General features: G+C 41.0%; 1 long non-coding RNA gene across 1 annotated transcript in view; it reads right to left on the minus strand.

The window, feature by feature from the left end:
• The window catches only part of LOC148223686 (uncharacterized), a 32,387-nt gene that overhangs the window by 8,980 nt on the left and 880 nt on the right, over positions 1–22,527 (minus strand). Inside the window, exon 2 of the long non-coding RNA XR_015803978.1 lies at positions 885–2,252. This is a non-coding gene — a long non-coding RNA (uncharacterized LOC148223686). The remainder of the gene's footprint in view (positions 1–884; positions 2,253–22,527) is intronic.

Consider the following 22,527-nt stretch of genomic DNA (forward strand, 5'->3'; position numbering starts at 1 on the left):
CCAGAAAAACAGTTCCTCATGTGCCCTCAGAACACAAAGCAATATTAATCCATGGAGCTCATCTGTATTTGCAGACTGTCAGCTCAAAACTCAGGGTATTATTGTACCAGGAACACACCTCAAAGATTTTGAAATTTTCAGGCATGAAGTGTTTTGCATACCTACAACATAAACTCATTGATAGGACAAAACTAGTACTTAAAACCTGTGCCAGAGCACCTCAAAGTCTCTCCACTGACTTGAAATCAGACTTTGAACTGCAGGGCTTTTTTTCTAGCCCTGTTTAACATGGGACAAAGCCCAACCAGACCGAGGAAGTGACAACAGAAGAATCTCACTGTGTTATCACTCAAAATCTTATTTGGTATATAGCCATTTTCTTCTTAGAGGGAGAAACCTGAGAGGTATTTTTAAGATTGAAATAAAAATCTTTGCAAATGTGAGCAGCTGAGAAATGAAGCAGATTCCTAGCCAGACAATTGGCCTGGGAACACTGAACCTGATGAGTGTGGTTTCTCTCCTGAGTTGAATTCTGCTTTCCCAGGTGCTCTCCAGCAGAAAATCACACCAGGTGCCTTCCAAAAATCTGTGTGCAGTTGATGTAAAACCCTCTGGCCAGATGCCAAAAAATGCAGCTTGCCGAAAATAAACCGATTATAAGCTGCTTCTCTATCCTGGCAAGCAGATACACTAGATACCCCTCTGCAGAGCTATAAAATTGATTGAATGTGTTTGGAAAGCTGGAGCAGGAGGACAGTAAACTTCACCAAAATCTCACTGAAAGAACATGAAAGCGAGATGGATACAGAAATATGAATAAATACAAAAAAAATGCAACTTATAAATACATGTTTATTCATTTTATTTGTGCAGACATTAATTACCTTTCTTCCTCCATTAAAGGAATCAGTGTAACTGTGGAGCACAGGAGAAAGGAATGCTGGATGTCTGGGTCACGTGTGAACTGTGGTTCTGTGCTGTCCAGTAGCGATGCTGAGCCAAGGACCTTGAGTAAACTGTGCCAGTACCAAAACTCATCTTGATGCCCAGAGTGAGCCCTTCTGCACAGGAAAGCAGCTGATTTCAAATAACTCCACAGCAGTGCACAGATATCCATAGGCCCTTTGGCTGTTGCACACCTGTTGCTGCCTGTGCTCTCAGATGACCAGGAAGGGCTGTGATCCCAGGGTCTCAATAGCCATTTTGAGGTGACAAGAAATGTCTTTTAAAAGCATGTAGCTCTGCAGGTCTTATACAAACTCAGTGAGGAAGAAAAAAGGAAGGATTTTGTTCCATGTCATATGATACGAAGTGCAATACATTACTGCTTATAATTGGATCACATTGAATTATTACCTTATGCCTGGCTTTAATTTCAATTTAAAGTTTTAATTTATTTTTCACTAAGTCTACAAAATTAATATAGCATTAGACACATCCATTAGACAACAAATTCTGACTCTGAGGGGAAGTGCGATAGGACTTTCGGGAGGGGCAGGTTGAATATCCTTAACCTTGGTATACAGGTATGTGAGTATCCTGTCAACTTTACTTTCAACAGCATTATATGCCTGATAAGCATCACTCTTGGAAATTGCCCCAGCTATCACACTGCCTACTCACACTCACTCATTTAGAGTAATTTCTTTGGAGAGCTGACTTCTGAGTTGGCAGATATTTCAAAGGGCTCCTTTGATTCAGTCCTCCCTCTTAAAAACCATTTTAATTTTCTTTAATCACTCTTGGAGGTAGAAGGCAGAGGCACGTTTTGCCCCTTAAAGGGTGTGTTGCATGTCTGATAGAGCAGCACAAGGATTGAGTTATTCCAGGGCAAGTCTTTTTCAAAAAAGACATTTCCATTGTGGAGGTGAAAGAGGTATTTTTAATCCATTAGGATGCTAGTTATGATTACTATATGAAACAAGTAATCTCTGCTGACAGAGCTTCAAACAATGTGTTGGGCAGCCCAGACCTTAGTCTAGGTAAAGCTAGATGCATTTCTTCTGATGCAAATAAAGTTTGTTTCTCTTTTGATGAAGCTCCTCGTATTTGCATCTCAAATCCCTTTTCAGAGGTGCAATTATTCAGAGCCTTGTTTACCAAGTTCCTTACCTGAAACAAGCAGCAGCTTTGCCAGGAGTTCTCCCTCTTTGCTCCACATTATGAGGATTTGGTCCTTCCCTGTTGAGCCACAGTGAGTTTTCCAGGGGCTTTTCATGGAAGGTGGCACCGGTCCAACCCCAAGGGCATTTCTGTTGAAAATATGTATTATATACAAGATGAAAGTCATTCATCTTTGAGGAATCCAACCCAACCCAGCTTTGTCTCAGGCTGCTGTTTAGTGATGAACAAAAGTGAAGCTCAGACTTCTCTGCCGCACAGTGAGCAGATCAGGACCACATAGTACTTCCAGTCCTGCTCAGGCTTGAAACTTGGAGCTGAATGCATCATTTGCACATGTCCTGAAACCATAATAGATAAACATCTTCCTGATACTGCATAGCAGAAGCACTACATCAAGGGAGCCTTGAAACCTCTCAAACTGAAAAGGGAGAGTGTATTTACTCAGATTTCAAGCATAGAAAGTGTCAGCCCTTTTGCCCATTCCACCTACAAACACATCTCAACTTGGACCTGCTACCAGATGGATGGGATCACAGCTGCAGGACTGATCTCTCACATCTCTCCTTGCAAACAAGAGATGCTATTCTGCTTTTTTTCTACTGCTAAAATTTACAGCTCAGTCAAAGAGATCACCTTCTGCGAACCCTTACACTTGGACTGAAATGAACACAGGTGAAATAAAAAGAACTTTGCTCGTATGGCAAGTAATGTTTATTCTCACTTGCTTTTTTATTTATCTACTTACTCCTGCTTTACATTTTCATTCTCTTTTTTTCCTTTTCCATGTGTTTCTCCTCACTCTTCCTTATCACTTTGGTAGCAGTCCCTTTCTGATAGATTTTCAGGTTACATTTCGTTCCTTAAACACAAACACAAGTAACCATGGATTCCTCTTGGTCTTGATACTACTTGAAGGGTAGGCAGGAGCTGCTGCTTGTTCCTCAGGGTTTCAGCTTCCCTCTGCTTTGCTTGAGCAGGATATTGGTGAGGAAGAGAAGAACCAGCAGCAGCTGATAGTACTGCTGTGGTCGCAGCAAACAACTGAAGCTATGTTGAAGTAGGGTCAACACTGGAACACTTTTTGGCATGTGCTTCAAGGTGTTTCTAGTTGTCGTGTTCAATTAATCTAGCTTCATTTATTCTTATTGCTCATTTTGCCTACAATGTATTCTGATAAACTAATGAAATGACAGGGGCAGACAAAATTACACCCAAAATTAAACACAGCTGATCTTCCCACATACACAAAGTCACTTCCCACTTTGCCCAAGTCTTGCTATGGGCAGTAGCAATCCAAGGGAAAAGAGAAGAGCAGACCTCTCACAATTAAAACCTTTTTCCTATGCCTTGGGGAGGGAACTGTAGAGCCACAGATAACTACTCGCTGCACAGCACACTGGTTTCCAGACACTTGGTGGTAGCAGTGAGCAAAAGGTTCAGGTACCAAGCACTTAGCTGGTATTCAGAGCTAGAAAAACCTCTTTTCTCTATAACTCTGTTCCCAGAGCCCTCCAGCAAGAGCGAAGTGCCACAGGTACACTGGGATGTGTCAGCACGAGGAAAAGGAGATGCAGAGGAACAACACTAGCTAAGACATACTTTGCTTCAGTGCACATGCAGTTGTCCTAGGGCTTCACCCCTGCCTGCCTACCCTTGCGGTTCCTGTACAGCTCCTAAAAGAGCTTCAAGAACAGATGCTGGTGATGCTCAGGTTATTTAACCCCTAGCATGGCACTTGATATGTCAGAGCAGCAGATCACTAGTGTAGCCCACAGTTGTGAAGTTTGGTGACGCCTGCTCTCCTGCCAGCACACCACCCCTGTGCCAGACCAGACAGCTCTCCCCCTCTCAGCTGGCAGGCAGCAAGGCCCTGCAGTGCAGTCTGGTATCGGCACTCGGGTACAGCTGAAACCTTTCTTGTTTCAGTTTACACACCTCACACCTCCAGAAATCTACTTGCCAGTTGGTATAGACTGCTTTTACAGCTTCAAAACCTCCAACTGCAACTGCTCTGAACCTATTGGCTTCAAAGGATTACCTGATCTCGTGTCAAAACCATGTGAAAGTGCTGAACTTTGTCAGATCCCTCCAAAAAAACCCCAAAACCCCAACCAACCAACCAACCAAAAAAAAAGGCAAAAAACCCCCAAACAAAACAAAAAACCCCATAACCCAAATTTCTAATTCATGACTGAACACAGGTTCAATCAAAGTTTAAAAATTTCATTGTTAAATTTTAAACCAGATTATTTTCACATGGGTTAATTCAAAAATACCTGTACAGCACCAATTACTTGTAGCTATTCTGTAAAGCACAGCTTTATAGTTTGGATTTATCTGCTGCTGAGTGAAGAATATGTGAAATAAATACGTACTATTAAGACTAGCTTTAAAATATCTTCTTAAAAATTTAACTACTCATGGATTTTTGGACAAGTAGGATAAGGAAGAACAACAGCAGCAAAAGAGGCAGCTGCCTGGGGAGGAGCTGCAAAGCTGGGAAGAGCATTAATGAAAGTCAGGGCAAAGAGTGAAGGGCCAAACTTTACCAGGAGAAGACACAGGAAGAGGAAAATTCAGGAGCATGCTACACTGTAGCCCTTGACCAGAGAAAAGCCAAAACTCTTCTGCATCCAGCACAAAAGACAGGCTGGAAGATTTTCTTTCTGCACTTCTAATGAAATCAGTGATTCCTTCATTTAAGTGAAAAAAAAAAGAGACAGCAGGATAAAGAGTGTAAACGAAATGTTATCCTGCAGAACCTCAGCAGCTTCATTATTCATGGCTTTACACCCTGCTTTCTGTGGGAAACATTGCCAGTGTCTCAATTTTTATTGAAACAAATCTGCAAATGGAGGTCAGCACAAAAAGAGAAATCTCTTGATGGAACCAGAATCATTTTAGATTACAGCATCTTCCTCATTTTGAGTGAAAGGCATTGTAAAGTAGTGCAGGCTTTCTTCTTGCTCATGTAACACTTGTTGATACTCTAGTGAAGGGTATCTTGTGCAGCAGTATATCACCAAGGCCTACTATTCAGAGACACAACAGAAATATGTTCAGCAAAAAGCAGTAAGGGGTTGGTTTATGGTGCCTGCTCATTTTCCTTGGCTGACCCTGTGCTTCATTTTGCTATGCTCAAGCTGCCTGGCAGAGACGCTGCTGTACAGCAAGCAACAGGGAGGAGAAGATGAGAAGACATGATGCTGATGTGGAGACAGCTTTTCAAGTGGCAGAGCTGGAGCCTGGAGGCAGGGATCAGGACAATGTCCTCACAGGGAACTACACTGGTGTCCCCTGGTTACACTGACATGAAAGGAGCTGTGACACTGTGTTCAGTTCCCTCTGTGGAAGCAGCCCATGAAATTTCCCTCGTGTGAGAATAGGCAGCAGTTTCACCTCAGCAGGCACAACCCTGTAGGTGTGTCTGAGGCCTGAAGGCTTTGCCAGGCTCTCAGCTGCATTTCCATGCCTTCACAGGCAACTCCAGTCAGCAGCTCCATTTGCCCAGGTGGCATGTGCTGTGCCACAGCCCTGCTAGCCAGATGTTAGCTTTTAGGAGGTGTCCTGGAAGACAGCCGTGTTCCATCTTGCATGCAGTGGAGGGATCAACACACCTTTCTACAGGCGTGCACCAGGAGTGTGATTTTGCAGGAGATCTGTGCCCTGCCAGCTCGCCCTCCACCAGCAGTACTATACTACGGCCCTCCTCCACTCAGCCTCCAGGGAAAGGCAAGAGACATGAGAAACTCCCAGAGGATGGGCACAGAAATACAGACTCCTTTACGGCTTTATGATGTATGATGGTACTGACTATCAGGGGCCTTATGCAAAACAGAGTTCTGGGTTGTGCAAAGAATCCTACAGGTGGGGTAAAGGCAGTGACACAGCTGAATTTTGGCAGTGGTTTCCTGTATAAACTTGTGTTACATCTCAGACACAGCCAGCAGATAGGAGAGCACAATGGCAAGTGTATCTAACCCAAGGAGGCACACTCCTCCTTTGAGATCTCACATAGATAGACACACACTGACCTGTAGCCCCCACTCCTCTGCTGGCATGGCTCGTTCCACAGTTAATCTGCTGGGCCACTGCTAAACCCTAGAATGCATGCATACTCTACATCCATGCCACGTGTAGAAACCTCCCTCTGCCGTGCTCCCAGCTGCTGCAGAGCAAAACCATCCTGTGAACACGCAGGATCTGGCTCAGTATGTGCCAGGCAATGCAATGCAGCTCTACTCGCCCCGTGTCCACAACAGATGTCACCACCAAGGTGGCTGGATTAGTGCTGAGATGTGCTGTCAGTGGTCTCAAGCAGGTTTGCTGGACGGGTCTTGGGACGTTGCCGCCTATGCAGCAGCAGGCGCCCATTAGGTTTCCTTTTGGAGGCAAAGGATGTGTCTCATTTACAGATGCCGTCCTGAACCCATGATTGTTCAACAGTTGAACCAGGATCTTCATTCAGCTACAAACACGTGTGCTCTGACCCTGTTCCCCTGATCTCCCCTTCTTATTGTATCTTGCAAGTTAAAGGCACTTCTTATTCTCCTGAGCCCATAATTCTCACTCTTTACACTTCTTTACATTGCTGAGAACACGAAGAAAACATTTGTCACCTGTTCTCTGCCTGACTTGCTGTGCTTAGATCTCCTTTGGAAGGACACTCAGCATGGCTTGACTACCCTCCTTTAACCCTGCTTAGAATGACATCTGTGCCATCCTGACAGTGTACAGACAATTCAGCCCATACTGAGGCACAGCATGGCAATGCTGCTTCACTACTTCAGCTTCCATACAAGAGCGTTGAAGACAGAGAGGTTTCCCAAATCATTGTGACCAACTTTGACACTGTCTTAGTCATAGCATCATAGAATGGTTTGAGTTAGAAAGGACTTTAAAGATAAGCTACTTTCAGCCCCCTGCCATGGGCAGACATACCTTCCACTAGACCAGGTTGCTCACTCTTCTTACTGTTCCGCTGCACAACCACCATCCATGGCATTTGGGAAATGCAGTAACAAGACTCATCTGGAATAACATGTTAAGTCTTTATATGGCTCAGCTGCTCCAAAAATAGAAGCTTTCTGGAATAAGCCATTGCCTGAACTTGATTGGCTGTATCTGAGCCCTTCTAACTCATTAGTACTGAGCCAATTAAGCATTAATTGATTTCCACATTGAAACATTGAAGCTTTATGGTCTTTAACTGATGAGTGGGTGTTCATGAAGGATGTCAAGAGTTACCTTTATTTTACTCAATGTTGGCAAGCATAACAAAAGCAGAGGAAATGTATTAGGCACCAAATATTGTAGTTGTAGTAGAGGACACTAATCACTGGGATTGAGATGTTATGCTGTCTGTGCAGACTGGTGTCCTGGCAATTTGGTCACTTTACTGCTAAGTGCTGTATCTCATAGATCTCACTTGGTTGTGCATTTTTGGGGCAATATTTAGTATTACAAGTAAGAGAATCACATTGGTTTTTCCACTTGCCTCCAGATGAGGATAGTAAAGACATACGCATATGTTTTGCAGATTTTATGTGATCAGAGGTACCTACCTCTCTCCTCTACAGTTAGCAAACTGTGGTGGTTTCATTGTTACAGCAGAAAGCCGTTCAAGGAACTTACCTCCCTAAAATGTATTACACAACTAAATATGAGCCTTTTGCTACAGCAGTGTTTTAGTCTATGACATAAATGGATTGGTGGTCTCTGGAAGGGTATATAAGGCTTATGCTGAGCTCTCACCTGTGTTCAATGTGACTCCAGCCGTGCACAGCTGAACTGTCAAAACTCCTACAGGTGCAAGCCCTAGGTTCATTAGATGTCCTGATAACTAGGGGGGTTAAATCTATATAACCACAAACAGCATTTCCTCCAAGTATCTTTTATTTTTTCTTTGTCTGTGAGCTGAATTTGCCAGACACCAAAGAAGACTCCTTTGCAAATCTTGCTTACAATGAATGTTATTTTGCCAGGCATCCTGACCCAATTGTCTCCCTCTGAATAGCCAGTGCTCATGCAAAAGAACTAATCAGTGATTCTGTGGATGTTTTCCACTGAATATCAAAAGTCCTGAACAGCTGATTGAGTAGGTTCTGCTTGTAATAATTTTTTTCCTTGACAATGGAGAGTCTAATAAGTAATAAAGCACTGAAGATAAATCATCTTCAGCCAGAACATTAATATTTAAGTTAAACTTTTCTTTTAAAAAGGCAATGGAAGTAAGATAGAGGTCTGATGCTTTAAAACTGTTCATTTTTAAAGGAAGAGGAAACTGCACTCAGAAAAAGAGGTGCTTTGATCAAATCGTAGTCAGCTGTCAGGGTACTTAGGGACATATAGAAGAGTTGAGGTTTGTTTTTTACATAAGCTACAAATATTTGACATTAATGAATGAGTGAATTTAAGTCCCCATGGTGTCTTTGCACACACTGGCTCTGAGTTGCCAGTACAGCGATAATAGTTAATCCCCAGTCACCTCTATTTTAAAAATCAATTTTAAACAAATGTTCAGTGCTGATACATTTCTCTGTAGGAGGCTTTCTTTTAGCACAGTCTGTAGTTTACAGCATTTCAGCCAATTTCCCTCTGGGATATCAATTTTCAAGCTTCTTATCTTGGTTGGGAAATTAAAACTCAAACGAACAGGCTGACATTCAGAAAACATGTCTGGATCATTTTTGGTATAACACAAGCCCATGTGAAAGCAGGAGCTGGACAAGGAAAAATCAGGTGCCGCTACCTCCTACCTAGTTATAAATACCAGGAAAAAAATTACTTCTATTTCAAATAAGTGCAAACAAGTCTGTCCCTTAGCTACATATCAGAAGCCATATTTTTTGCAGATCTGGATCCCTGGGTAGTAGTAGTAAATCTCTTTCTGGACACAGGTAATACCTACTTGGGGAAAGGTGGGAGCTAGCAGCCAGCTGCTCATTGATTGTCCCCTCCCCATCTTCCCTTCTCTCCGTACACCCAATTCCCAGGCCTTTTGGCATTTGTATGAGGGTAAGAAGGGGAAAGTCCTGGGCGCACCTCAAGTGCAAGGTCTTTTAAGATGGGCTAGATTAGGGGACCAACACAGTAGTGTGGGGGTAGCTGGAGCCGGCTGAGAGATGGCAAGGAGCTCTTCTCCTGTCATGAATTGCTGAGTTTGCCAAGGCCAAAATGGCAGTGATCACCAAATTGCAGAATGGACTTTGGAGGAGCTTAGGGGACTGGGAGCCAGACATGTGTGCCCATGAAAGGACAACAAAGTGTTAAAATTGAAAGTACCAATACTCATGGAATATTTCTTGAGAACCACTATCCTCATGGAGTCTCCTGCAGAATGAGAGCTGGAGACACCACTGAGAATCTTCACATTTTGAACCTGTGTTTTCTGGCACTTAACCCAGACAGCAAGAAGCAGAGCATTAAGGAAGTTCTTAAGTTCTGGATATTCTTGAAGATAGTTATATCAAGACCTTGATATTATCTGAGTATTTCTTAAGTAACTTTTTATCAAGGTGGCTCAGCACCCAGCCCAACTGAGCTGTGAACTACTGTTCTTAATAATCTTACCACCCATTTTCTATGGGTGTTCCGGTTTCTATCATGCCTCTTCATTTTTACACCTTGCCTGTTTGTGTTTCACCCAGCACAACAGTTTTAGGCTGCTGCCATCTCTCTGATTAGATTTTCATTCACATTATGTTTTGCCTAAGCAGGAGAAGTGTGATTTAATCTCTCGTATATACAAGTAAATTAAATTAAAAGGAGGGAATAAATAACAAATCAAGTGCAGATGATAAATCATGAATGATTCATGTTCTCAACTGTGCTCTTTGAGAACGCCATCAGAAGCTGTCCCATTGTACTTTCAAGTGAATCTCCTCCAAACCAGTAAACTGCTTTCCCATTAAAATGCATTCCCATTAAAACACATTCATTATAAATTGAAGCCCCGGTGCATGAATGTTTTTCTTCACAATTATTAATTGTGAAGAATATTATTCTTATCCTTTTAAGAAACAGGAATTATATTTTATACAACCCACAGCAAGATAGGGAGACAAGCCTGGATAACTTTTTGCTCTTACTCAGATACTTTTGAGGATTTCCATTTTCCATTTTGGTGCCTGAAATTCTGTACTACAGTCCACGGCTAGTAGTGGTTCCAGCCTGCATTGTCCAGGACTACTTTAAAAGAAATTTTTAAAAAGATATGCTAATTCTTCTCACCTTATTTTGTTGTTGTTGTTGTTTGTTTGTTTGGTTTTTTTTGTTTTTTGTGGGTTTTGTTTATTTGTTTGTTTGTTTTTAGTTTTTTTAAAAGAAGTCAGTTGAAGATAAGATAGAAATGAAGAAGAAATGCTGGTAAACCTGTTTTTTCTTGTCATAAAACTAGAGAAATCAGGAAGCATATTTCTACTGGGCATGACCCCAGAGTTGGGTCAGTGCACTTGTCCTGCAAAGGACCTGCCATGTTTGTGCTGTTGAGCAAATCCTTCCCTGTCTGCTATGGTTTCCCTGCCATCATTACACTTCTTGTCTATTTATTCTGTACATCCCCTGGATCTGGGGCTCTTTCTTGTCATTTGTTTGTACATAGCAGGACATTTTAAAATGCCAATAAATTTACTTTTGCTTGAATTCAGAATTGGATCTCTGCCTGTGAAACCCACATGTCAAGGTATAAATTTGCTACCAAAATTAAAAGATAGGTTTTGCTCATCTCAAAGTTAAGTTCCCAACCCATCCCTCTTATCTTCAGTGGGGAAAAGAGATATATTACTAAAGCTCCTCTAAACTGCTTTTTATCTTAGCTCTGCCAACAATTGTGTGTGTGACCTTTTCAGCTCTCCTTCCTGGTGTGAAGAGAGGAATATGGATTCTGGTGGGGGAGTTTATCAGGACACAGTAAAAGACCATGTAGGTGTGTATTCACTCTACTTTTATTGTCCCCCCAGGAATCTCTGTCAGGGAAGACAGATCCCAATTAATAGCTGTAGAACAACTTTTACCAATGTAATTGTTATCATTAATGGAATCTAAGCTACTACTTTTAATAGCAGGCACTTATTTAGGCAGTACACTCAATTTTTACACCCCCTAGGCTGAGGCCCAAGCAGGGAGGCCCAACACTTCACTCAGGAGTGGATGACCTTCCTGATGTGCCACAGCTTCTGGATGGGTGTTTGAGCAACCCCTTCAGGGCTGCATCCTCACATCAGGTATATATATGGTCTTTGCATCTTCATGGTGGTGTCCTGAGTGTGGGGTGGCTTTGGACACTGTCAGCCAACTCTGGGTTTCTCAGATCTCAGAGATTAAGCAGGACCACAAGTGTGCAGAATCTCCACACCCTCCCAAGCCTGCATTTTTTCTCTTCTAGACCTGGTGTTTACTGCTGACTATTTCCCCCCCCCCACACACACAGAGGTACCTACAGGTTCTCCTCACACAAGCTCATACAGCAGAGGTGCTTAAGGTGCTTTGTGCCTCAACACTCCCCCAGTTCATACAGTTCTTAAAAACTCTGAGGACCTCTAAAATGAAGTGACACACCACTTGCATTTGAAGAAACACTTCTAACTTTTGTCATAAAACTTGAGAAGCCAGGAAGCATGTTTTTACCAGGAAACCAGGAAGCATATTTAACTCCCCTTCTAGAAGTAGAACATGTCCTGAGGTTGAATTTATAACATATTCATTATGGTATCTTTGCTTTACTTCCTCTGGGGAATGAGATTCTGCCTATAACAAAACGACGGAGAGAAAAGAGGAAATCTTTTGCTGTAGGAAACAAACAAAAGAAATATTTTCCCACTGCTTCTGAAAAAAATATGGAGTGAAATTTTATATGCAACAGAGAATATATGGGGTATTTGCAAAAAAAAGATTATATATACTTTGCTTAGTCACTTGTAATACATGTTTCCAAATGCAATCATGTGAGTGTACATTTTTTTAAAAACCAATTTTTAAAAAATTTACCTTTTCCATTTAGAGTTTTTATTTCACTTCAATGAATCTAGTTTCTGAGTATCATGGCAACCAGAACCCTGGAAAGGTGTTATCTGTGTAAATCAAATGTATGTGGTTATAATGACAAACTTAGCAGTTTACTCTCTGTTTGTGATTTTTGACCTTCCCTGGACTGTGTCTGTGGTTTTCTTGCCCTTGTCCACTCTTTCCCCATCTTGGGCTGCTGGGCTGCTTGTGGAGGGCAAGGCTGGAATCTCTGCCCTGTTACCTGCAAGCCTTGGGTTTATTTAGGAAAGTACCAAGGCAACCAACACACGTCTTTTCTGAAGAACAGGTGCAACTGCAAAGCTCTAGAAAATAAGGCTACCTGCATGGAGCTGGCACCAGCAACACACACACTCACAATCCATCTGTGCTAGAAAGAGAAGATACCTACACTGTCTTGATGTCACAGTGAGAGACCTCCACAGCACTGTTTAGTTCCCAGGTCTCTGCTTTCCTCTCTGCTTTTTCATTCCTTTTTCATTGCTTTAGCCCTTTTCAGAAGACCTTCTGTTCTCAGATACACAGGGAAGTGTAAAGGGGATGGCAAAAAACTATTGGTATCACCCATCCTGATTCTTGTGTTTCATCAGAGGCTTGTTATTCCAAAATGACGAATAACTAGGAGTAGTATCATACAGGAGTAATCATAAGAATAGAACGGAATGGCAGTTCTCATAGACGGACATTTTTATGGTGGTGGCTTCACAATGGGCACTTTTTTCCCCTTTCAGATCTAGTAATGGGGAAAGACATATACTAACAATAATAGGTAATTTATTTGTATCACATTAATTTAGTAAATCATCAGTGACTTGAAAGTGTGACTCATAATGACACCCGGGAACTACTGTCAACAGGAGACCATCATCTTCAAAAACAAGTGCGTCAAACACATACTCATTTTTGCTGGACAATTTCCCTCAGGCTTTACCATCTGAAATTTTGAAGTATAAAAGTTTCTACTAAATAATTGAAGAGCATATGAAGCTATATATGCTTGTACAGAAAGAGAAAATAAGTTACAATGAAAGGAAGAAAAAGGCTACCTGTATTCTCCTAAAAGTTGGAACAGGACTGTAAATTCAAGTGTTTGTTGAGTGTCAACAAAATAATTCATTAGGCTGGCAAATTAGTGCATGGAGACATCCAGGTGCAGAGGTCTTGGTTTCACAAAACTCTTGCTTATATTTAAGAGATAAAGACTATGTACAGAAAGTATAAATTAAGAAAATATAGAAAATATAAAGGAATTCTGCCAAGATGACTCTTAATACTCAAATGTTTATGGGACTTCCCAGTAGCATCATATGTTGGGCTAAAGCGATTCATTTGCTTAAACTTAAGCACATGTTAAAGTCCTTACCAAATGGAGACCTAAATAGCATTGACTCAGTATTGCCAGGACATTAAAAACTCTGTGTGGAACATATTTCTGCATTTCTCTTTCTCCCTTTTCCCTTCTTGTAACCAGTTGTCCTGGGGTACAAGGCAAAAATGTGTATTCTATCACCATCTGTTAAAATGTGGGAGGGGTGGTGATCCTTATCTCTATGGGAGATATCCTCTGCTGATGTGCCATCTGATAAGATCGGGGAATGATCATCGTTATCTATTCACAACCCATCCTTCCTTCAGAAGATATATTCCGTTAATGGGCCATTAAGTCCTATTGTGTGACTGATAAGATTACATCATCCCATTGGGAGATGCCCCAACCAGGGGCAGGAGTCAAGCCTTTCCTACCTAGATAAAAAACTGGGGTTTGGGACCCGAGGGCAGACCTTTCTACTGGATCCCAGAGGAAAGTCGGACCTTTTCCACATCATCGCTGGATCTTTGGAGGAAAACTGCACCTTCTACAGGAGCACTGCTTCAACAGAACCACATCCGTCATCCAGGAGGACTGCAGCCACCATTTATACGGACTGCTACCAACACCCTGACTGACAGGATGTCAGGTTGTATTTCTGACTGTGTTGGTGGTTGTTTCTTTTATATTATTGCATGTATTTTATTTTTTCTCTTTTCTCCTATTAAATTGTATTACTGACTTGGAGTCTCGCACTGGTTTTACTTTCAAACCAACACACCAGTGTTAGCTATAGTGAGCCCTGAGTCTGAAAACCCGTTGACCGACCACAGTAAATAGACAGTGTGCATCACTGGGTCTCTGTAGTTTTTTTTCATCCCTGGAAAGAGCTATGCAGCTCAATTGTTATTGATAAGTAATCACCAGATTCGTTGATAAATGGGAAGTGGATAGCTTTACACCCATTGCAAAGCGTTACAGTACATAATATTTCTATAAGCCATTATTTCCTTTTTAATGGCTTGCTCAATGTTTTATCACAATGAAAAGGTTCACCACTCAGCAATAATAAGATCTAAGTAACTCTTGTTACTAGTGTGGCATAGACTATAAATATTATGTGGCATCCAGGCCTTTCTAGACAACAAGCAGATTTAGAGATTTGAGCTGGATGAAATACCATATCTACCTCTGATTGCATTAGTTTAAAGTCCTGGAAGATGTATTCCAGATGTGCTATGCTAACAGGATTATTTTATAAAAGTGCAGACGGATTTTAGGAGCAACACCCTGATTAAGCAGCTTGCAGCCTCCATGAAGCTTTTTAAAAAAATTTCCATCTGAATTAATGATGCTTTGGTCTTACATTAATTTCATCCAGTTGTCATAGATCACAACACAGTTGTCTTACTGACAAGTGGTCATTTACTTTTTTTAGATTTCCAGACTTCCTTATGCTGATCCAAAGGAAACATGATGAGTGCTTCAGGTGGCATCTTGGCATCACTCAGTGAGAATTATTTGTAAATAAGCACATCAAAAGTGCCCAGTGCAGTTTGCAACTCCCAGTTTTCACACACGTGCACACATATATACAAGAAATACATTTTTGTATCCTTATGATTTATGTGTGCATATATTTTTACAAGTGTAAAGAACAGGCTAATATTAAAGACTCAGAATAGAGTTGAACATTGTAAAGGCTGACATTTCTTGTTTATACTTAATTTTAAAGCTGATGGCTGGATGGGCATGATTTTTCCTTTTAGTTTTTATTTATTCCCAAGGCATATTAAAAGAGTTTGCCTTCATTTCTACTTTCTATCGTGCTCTCAAGTGAAACCACTGACTCATGCTCCTTCAAAAGCCCCCTGGTGATCATTAATTCAGGAAACCAGACATATGAGAAAATACTTAGCTTTGCTATCTTGGAGCGAGTTAATATAAAAAATCCTCAGCCATAAGACTCTCTTACAAAAACTGACTTTCTTTCTTTATTGGTTGGCCTGTAACATGTTGTAGACAAATACCTTTCCCTATGTCCACCTTGTGGAATTATGACAAAGCTGCTGTTTCTTGCACACCATGTCAAACACAACTCAGTGGTGGCTGCTGCAAAGCACTTCTGCAGGGAAGCCAGACAGACCATGTCTTCCAAGTCATACTTGCCTTTCATAATCCAAGATTACTCAAAGAACAAAAAAATGACAGGAAATCATAGAATCATAGAACATGCTGAATTAGAAGTCACCCATCAGGGTCATTGAGTCCAACCCCTGGCCCTACATATTGCAGCCCAAGAGTCACATCAGGTACCTGAGAGCATTGTTCAAACGCTTCTTGGCCTCTGTCAGGTTTGGGGCTGTGACCACTTCCCTGGGGACCCTGTTCCAGTGCCCAACTACCCTTGGGGTGAAAAAGCTTTTTACTGGTATTCAACCTAAATCTCCCCTGACACAGTTTCATACTGTTTCCTTGAATTCTATCCCTGGTTACAAGAGTGAAGAGATCGGTACCTGCCCCTCTGTTTCCCCTCATGAGAATGTTGAAGACACAATGAGGTCTCTCCTCAGTTTCCTGTTCTCCAGGCTGAACAGACAAAGTGACCTCAATGGCTCCTCATACAGCTTTTCCTCAAGATGTTTCACCATCCTCATTGCACTACTTTGGACACTCTCCAATAGTTTCATATTTTTTTGATATTGTGGCTCCCAAAACTGCCCCCAGGACTTGGGGTGAGCCGCACCCATGCAGACCAGGGAAGGACAATCCCCTCCCTTGACCAGCTGCTAGGGCACACTGCAGGCTCATATGGAAATACAATTAAATTAATTTATTAAATTCCTATTTTTATACTGGTCGCAATCACGTGGTGATTTAAGTGTTGCAGTGGCTCTCACAGTGACCGGTGGTTTTCAGTTTGTCTTGTCCTTCTGTATATGAAAAGAAGAGATTAACAAGGAACAACCAAAAATTATCCTTCAAAGTTTTTGCCCATCATTTTCAGTGTCAGAATTAGAAGAAGCTTTCCTACATAAATTCTGCACCATCTACTACTTAATGGTGACAGAAGCACCTTATCCTCTCCTGCTTAGGCTAGCAATATAAAAGTGGCAATTTAGAATTTCCCCCATAAAACTAAAATCCCTGATTATCTCATCCTATGTATAATCACATGAAAGTTTGCTAAAAAGCCAAAACAGATTGGATAAAAAAAGTTTCAAATTATTTTTTTTCTCTTTTTGCCCCTTTTTTTATTGTGCGTATTTGTGAACTTCAGTACCTAGACAGTTATGCATATATTGACTGATCCTTCAGGGAGAGCTGGTAGAAAACAGCATTTTCGCTCATTATTTTTAATTCAATTAATACAAACCAGACATCAGGCTTGAATTAGCTCTTCTGCCTTTTGTCATGAAAATAAGTGTCTAAAACAGAGATTGTATATTCTCTATGCATAGACCAGAATGCCAAAAAAAATCTTGAATAGAGAATAATAATTGGAAAGTCTTATTTCTTTCAGGCTATGTTTGTTTATTGGATAGCAGCCCTCTCTATAAAGTAGCTTGCTGGAATAAAATATACACAGTCCATAAGCTCTAACACAAGACCAATAAAAATGAACCACTGTTGGTTGTCAGTGCATAGACACAGCAGTATGCAGCAAAGGCCTCCAAAACTTACACCTTAAATATTTAAGACACAGGATTTCAGACTGTGTAAGTGGAATAACCAGCAGAGTCATGGCAACAATGCTAATTGCAAAATTTTTTATGCATTTACTATTTTTACTCAAATAATATTCCAGTTTTCCTTCCTTTATTCTATCCCTTATGACTGAGCCCTGAGAAAACCTAAGGTTTTGCCTTAAAACATTGTGTGAGTGGGACTTACGCTCCTTGACTTTCAGACACTGATAATCGAGATGTGAACAGCTGACCTTCTCAACCCAGCTCCTTCATGTTCCAGTGACAGAAAAAGGCACATTTTCGGGAGGATTCACTAGCCCCATTTTAAGCATTTGCTTTAGGAAAATATTCACATGGGTTGCAGTTTTTCTCCAGAGGGAACCTAAACGACAAACTGATGGAAATGCCTGCACTGGATGCACTTATTCCTCTCTGTTGGCATCTCATGCTGTGAAAATCCCCAGTCTTGGGTCGGGTCCCCTTTGGTCTGATGCAGAAGGGACATTCTTATCTTTTGGGTGGCTCCTGGGCAGGGACCTCAAGCATGAACTCATGACAGAGACACAGCATGTGTTACTTGATCCATTTTCTGCTAACCAGAAAAATTGTTTGGATGGAGAGAGGATTGGCTAAAATGGGAGGCAGGAAGGTGGTGAGTGAAGGAGAAAAAAACTGGTGGTGTTTACCTGATGTTTTTCCCTAGAAATTTAGACTTGTCTTGTTTGTGTCCCTTGGCTACCTTGACAACTGAACTATCCATGAAACAGCTGCAATGACAACAGTGGGTTACTTCTCAAGGGTTACTTGGGAAATGCAGAGGAGAACCTTCCATTGCACTGTGAAATCTAGGAGAACACTTCTGTGAGACTGAAGCTATGATAACTCATGCCGGCCATATAATCACATTCTTCCCTTCACTTACTCTAATTACACTAGCTATGGATTTTATTATTTTGTCAGCAAATACTCTTTATCCTTGAAATAGATGAGTATGACACGTTTGGAAATATGGAGAACCAATAGGTTAAACCTAATTCACATAAAGCTAATAAAAAGAACAAAAATAATTTACATAATAATCACAGAGTTCCAATCTTCCAGAAGACAGTTGGAAAATTTATCTCTCACAAGTATAGACTGAGAAAATAGGTTGAAGAGGGAATTAAATTTAAAGACAGGACGTGGCATGACTTTCATCACAGGCAGCCTGAATTTAAAAGCTACCAGTTTAGTAGGGAGAAATCCTTTATCCACAGTGCATCAGCTCATGCCGAGCACATGGGGATTCTGTAGTTGCTCTGAAGAAATTCACATTGTTGGGACAAAGAGCTGCTTGTTCCCTGGTAAACATGAGAAATCCCATATAACCTTTGTGAGGCAGACATGCACTATGGTAATTTAAAAAATTGCTAGATAAATTACAGAATGAGAAGTTAAAGATCAGCTCAGAAATAATTGTTGATTTTTTCCTGGGCTTAATGGTTATTGTGTTCTGCTCTTAAAACAGTTGTCAACTCAGACACTCATTTCTGACAGCTGAACATTTTGTTTGTGTATGTATATTTGTACATGTGTACATACACTGGAAAAGAGATGAGCTCAAATTACTAACTTTGCTTCCAAAATTAAGACTCCAGGGAGGCTAATTACAGCATACCATTGCTAGTAAGAAGGTATAACACATAGAAGTAGACACAGAAGTAGAGTTAATACACCAACACAAACTGATATGTGCAGTGCACAGCTCTGCAGATTATTTAGGCTTGATTGTGGAAAGATTAAGTCTATCGGTAGAATATTAACTGTACCATTATTTCAATTAAAAAGGAGGAATACTTGATTTACAAAAGCCTGGAATTGGCTGTGGAATCTGCTCCACACTAATTCCCTAATGCCAACAAGTGTCCAACAATTTGTCTTCTGAAATCTTAATTATTTCATCCGATTCTGCCCTTGAAAACTCATTACTGTATCATTCAGCCATATGCTGTTACTGGTTTATGAACATCACCTGGGTTTTTAGCTGAAGTTTTCTTTGTAGCTTTGTGTATCAAACTACACAGCCTCTTTTTTTATAACATCTATTGAGAACAGTATGGCTGTTTTTGAGAGGAGTGCTTAAAATAGGGACCTATGCTTATTTCAAAGGGGAAGAAAAAAAGATTAGGATGACTTTTTTTAAGTGGGTCCATGCCCTGTGGAAGACTGAAATTTAGCAAGGTGACACTTCCCCTCCAGATTTAAGCATATGTAATTTTAAAACTTAGGGGCTTTGTATGAGATGTATAAGATTTTTTTTTTTTTTTTACAGAACTTTGATTTCAGCCTATCACTGAAATGAAAATATCGAAATACAATAAGGCAACAGTCAGCCAAGGAAAAATGAGTCTGCCTTTGTTTTCCTTTGTCCAAACATGCACTGCACAAACAAGTGGTCTCTGGGTAGGAGCAGTCATGTTTATAAACTTAGTATCAACATGTAGGTCTGCTGGTATAAGCAATTTACAAAGGTAGAAATTAGAGATTTTATTTTGCATTGATTAATATAAGCAATTGTTACTTTAGCCATCCCAGAGAGTTGAGATGCCTAGAGAGCTGGCCCTTTCATCTGAATGCCAACTATTTAGGATCACAGCCCATGATGCATGCAATACACATTTTCATTTTTAGCAGACTTTTGAGGCACATCTACCATTGTCCCAGGTCCAGTCATAGTAACAAAGAGGCACTTTAAAACCATTTTAAAAACCAGTCCTGCTGATTCTTTCCTGGTATTTCTTCATATGATCAAATAACAATGAATGGGAGAAGGCAGTCTGGAAGGCTCACTTTCTAATTATCACACACAGAAGTAGGCTGAGACCCCACACATAATGAAAGTGGATCTTAGAAGGTCTAGAGACATTGACACATACAGTTGGGGGTTAGAAAACAACTTGTATTTCTTTCTTTGCCTGCACAATGCCTAAGTAAACACATTTATTGGCAGAGATCAAAGGAGACTATTACAGATCAACTTGCTATGTAATGGGATATATTTTACAGGAAGAGGTTCAGTTACAGCTCTCCAAATTTATTCAGGCTTCCTCACTCTGAAGAATGTCACACTGGCAGGTTTTCTCCTGCCTCCTTCTGTGGCCTGTAATTTGGGTCTACGATACAAGATAAGCCATGGTATTCCTAGTTACCATATTGAAAATAGAAGTTGCTTCAGGCACTGTTGGCAGAGATAACTGTGGGGCAGCATGAGCTTTATTTAGTCAAATTAGGTCTGTCTGATGCTGCATAGAATCCCAATGAGACAGGTTATTCAGCATAAGCCAGGTGAGCAACTTTTGCTAAACATGCATAAGGAAGGTAACAGCAGAAATGATCAAAAACCCAGAGGTTATATCCAGGATTTGTTGTTTGTGGATATTTAGAAGAGAGTTTAAAAACCAGCTTGGCCAAGGTGATCCTTTCCCTAAAATATCTTTCAGCCTAAGCAGTCAGCCACTTCTTGAGCCAATATGAGACTTGAAATTGCATAGCCAAAGTTTGCAGTATTTCACTGTATTTGAGATGTCTAAGAGATCAATGTTCTTCTAAGAAGGTAGGCACAATTCTGCAGATATGGAAATACCTACATTTCACTACAATGTACTTAACTCAGGGTGGGGGCTATTATAGGATTGTACACTACTCCCAAATTAAGCCCCTGAAGTAAATTTTATTACCATTTAGATCAATTAAAAAGACATGTTCAAATACTTCCTAATTCTGTGGTCCCAGTCTCTCAGAAGACCTGAAGGTGGGAAGAATTATGACTGACCCTAGGAAATCTTTTATCTCCCAAAATGTAGACAGTTTATATCAACACCGATGCAGCCTAGAAAAGGATGAGGACTGTCTTTTTGTGCCTGTGGAGCACAAGAAGTGGAGTGTGAGGCTATTTAGCATCAAGGGGACAAATGGTCCAGCTCTTTAGGAGATCTCTTGATTTTAACTTATCTTCAAGGCTGAGCACTGCAAACTGACTCCTCTGTCAGTGAGCAAGCTGGCCAGTGAAAACCAGCAGGTTTCTGAAACTGCCTGAGGAACAGAGAGATTGTTCCAAAGGAAGAAAGCTCAATGGTGTTTGTGTTATTCCAAAGGAAGAAAGTTCCATGGTGTTTGTGCTGGCTGTGGGATCTACTTACTCAGCACTAATGACATTGGTATTGAGTCTGGAAGAGCTGGTGGTGAGAAGGCAGGAAGATGAATGGGCACACTTAACATTTCTCTTGAAAGAGCTGAACTAGAAAGAGACTTGGGCCCACATCTTATCATAAGCAATCTTGTATCTTTTTATGCCATCCCTCTGAATATCTGGCTTATAAACCAATACAGCCCTCAGGCAGGGGCAGCCAAGGCAGGTTCTGCTTCTGGAAATGGGAAAGGCATGCTCTGCTTCTCCAAAGACGTTTCTACAGCTGTCACTCATGGTGGATGGAAGGACCCAACTTGCACCCAGCACTAGAGATTTTTTGAATAGTTTTTGTACTGTCAACAGCTGCTGGTTTCTGTTCACAGTCAGGCTGCTGGAGCTGGTCTATTTCAGGTCTATATTTTCCCCTAGTCTGACTCTGGTGGACACAAACAAAGAGTTCAGTTCTGCCCACCTGTATTTGAAGTCAGGAGAAACGTGTTTCCAAACCAACCAGGAAATGGAGCAAGTAGTCGAAAAGAAGTACCTTCCATGTGCACTGCTCTTCCCTGAAAACAATCACCTGGAGGTTCCCCAGGGTCATCCCTGAGCCTTGTCTTGCTTTCAGGACTTGTACTTGGAGCTTTTTTGTTCATGTCTGAAAAGCTCAGCAGAATTCAAATGTTACAAATTTCATCTCAATGGGTAAAACAGAAGCATGACTTAACTGAATTTTCCCCTTCCTTTCCACCCTGGTCTGCAGGTGAAGGGTTACTCCCTCCCTGTGATTTTATGTTGGCTTTAGCTGCCAGTAATGGCACTGAGAAGACTCAGAGAAGAGATGTGGATGGAGTAGCACTGCAGCATACCCTGCATTATAAATGATAAGATTTTGTAGTGATGTCACTTTGTCCATGGGAGAAGTTTGGAAAACCTTTCTTCGGCCTCACACAATCATATAACTGTGTTACCTTCTCAAGAACAAGAGACTTTCCTGATTTGGACACCCAGAGACACACACCAAACAGAAAAGGCATTCCCCAGTACAGCCCACATGCTGCCACGCTATGGGAAAGCAGGGTTGATGCTCAATCATATAAAAGCAAGATTTATTCTGACATTTCTGAAAAAGATATAGCACATTTCTGAGTAATTTTAAACTTGTTTAGTTGGAGATCTGTCTATTTGAAGTCTGGTCTTGTCCTTTCAGCTCTGTA

The sequence above is a fragment of the Sturnus vulgaris genome, chromosome 5 (assembly GCF_052056855.1).
Source record: "Sturnus vulgaris isolate bStuVul1 chromosome 5, bStuVul1.hap1, whole genome shotgun sequence".
NCBI classification, from domain to species: Eukaryota; Metazoa; Chordata; class Aves; order Passeriformes; family Sturnidae; genus Sturnus; species Sturnus vulgaris.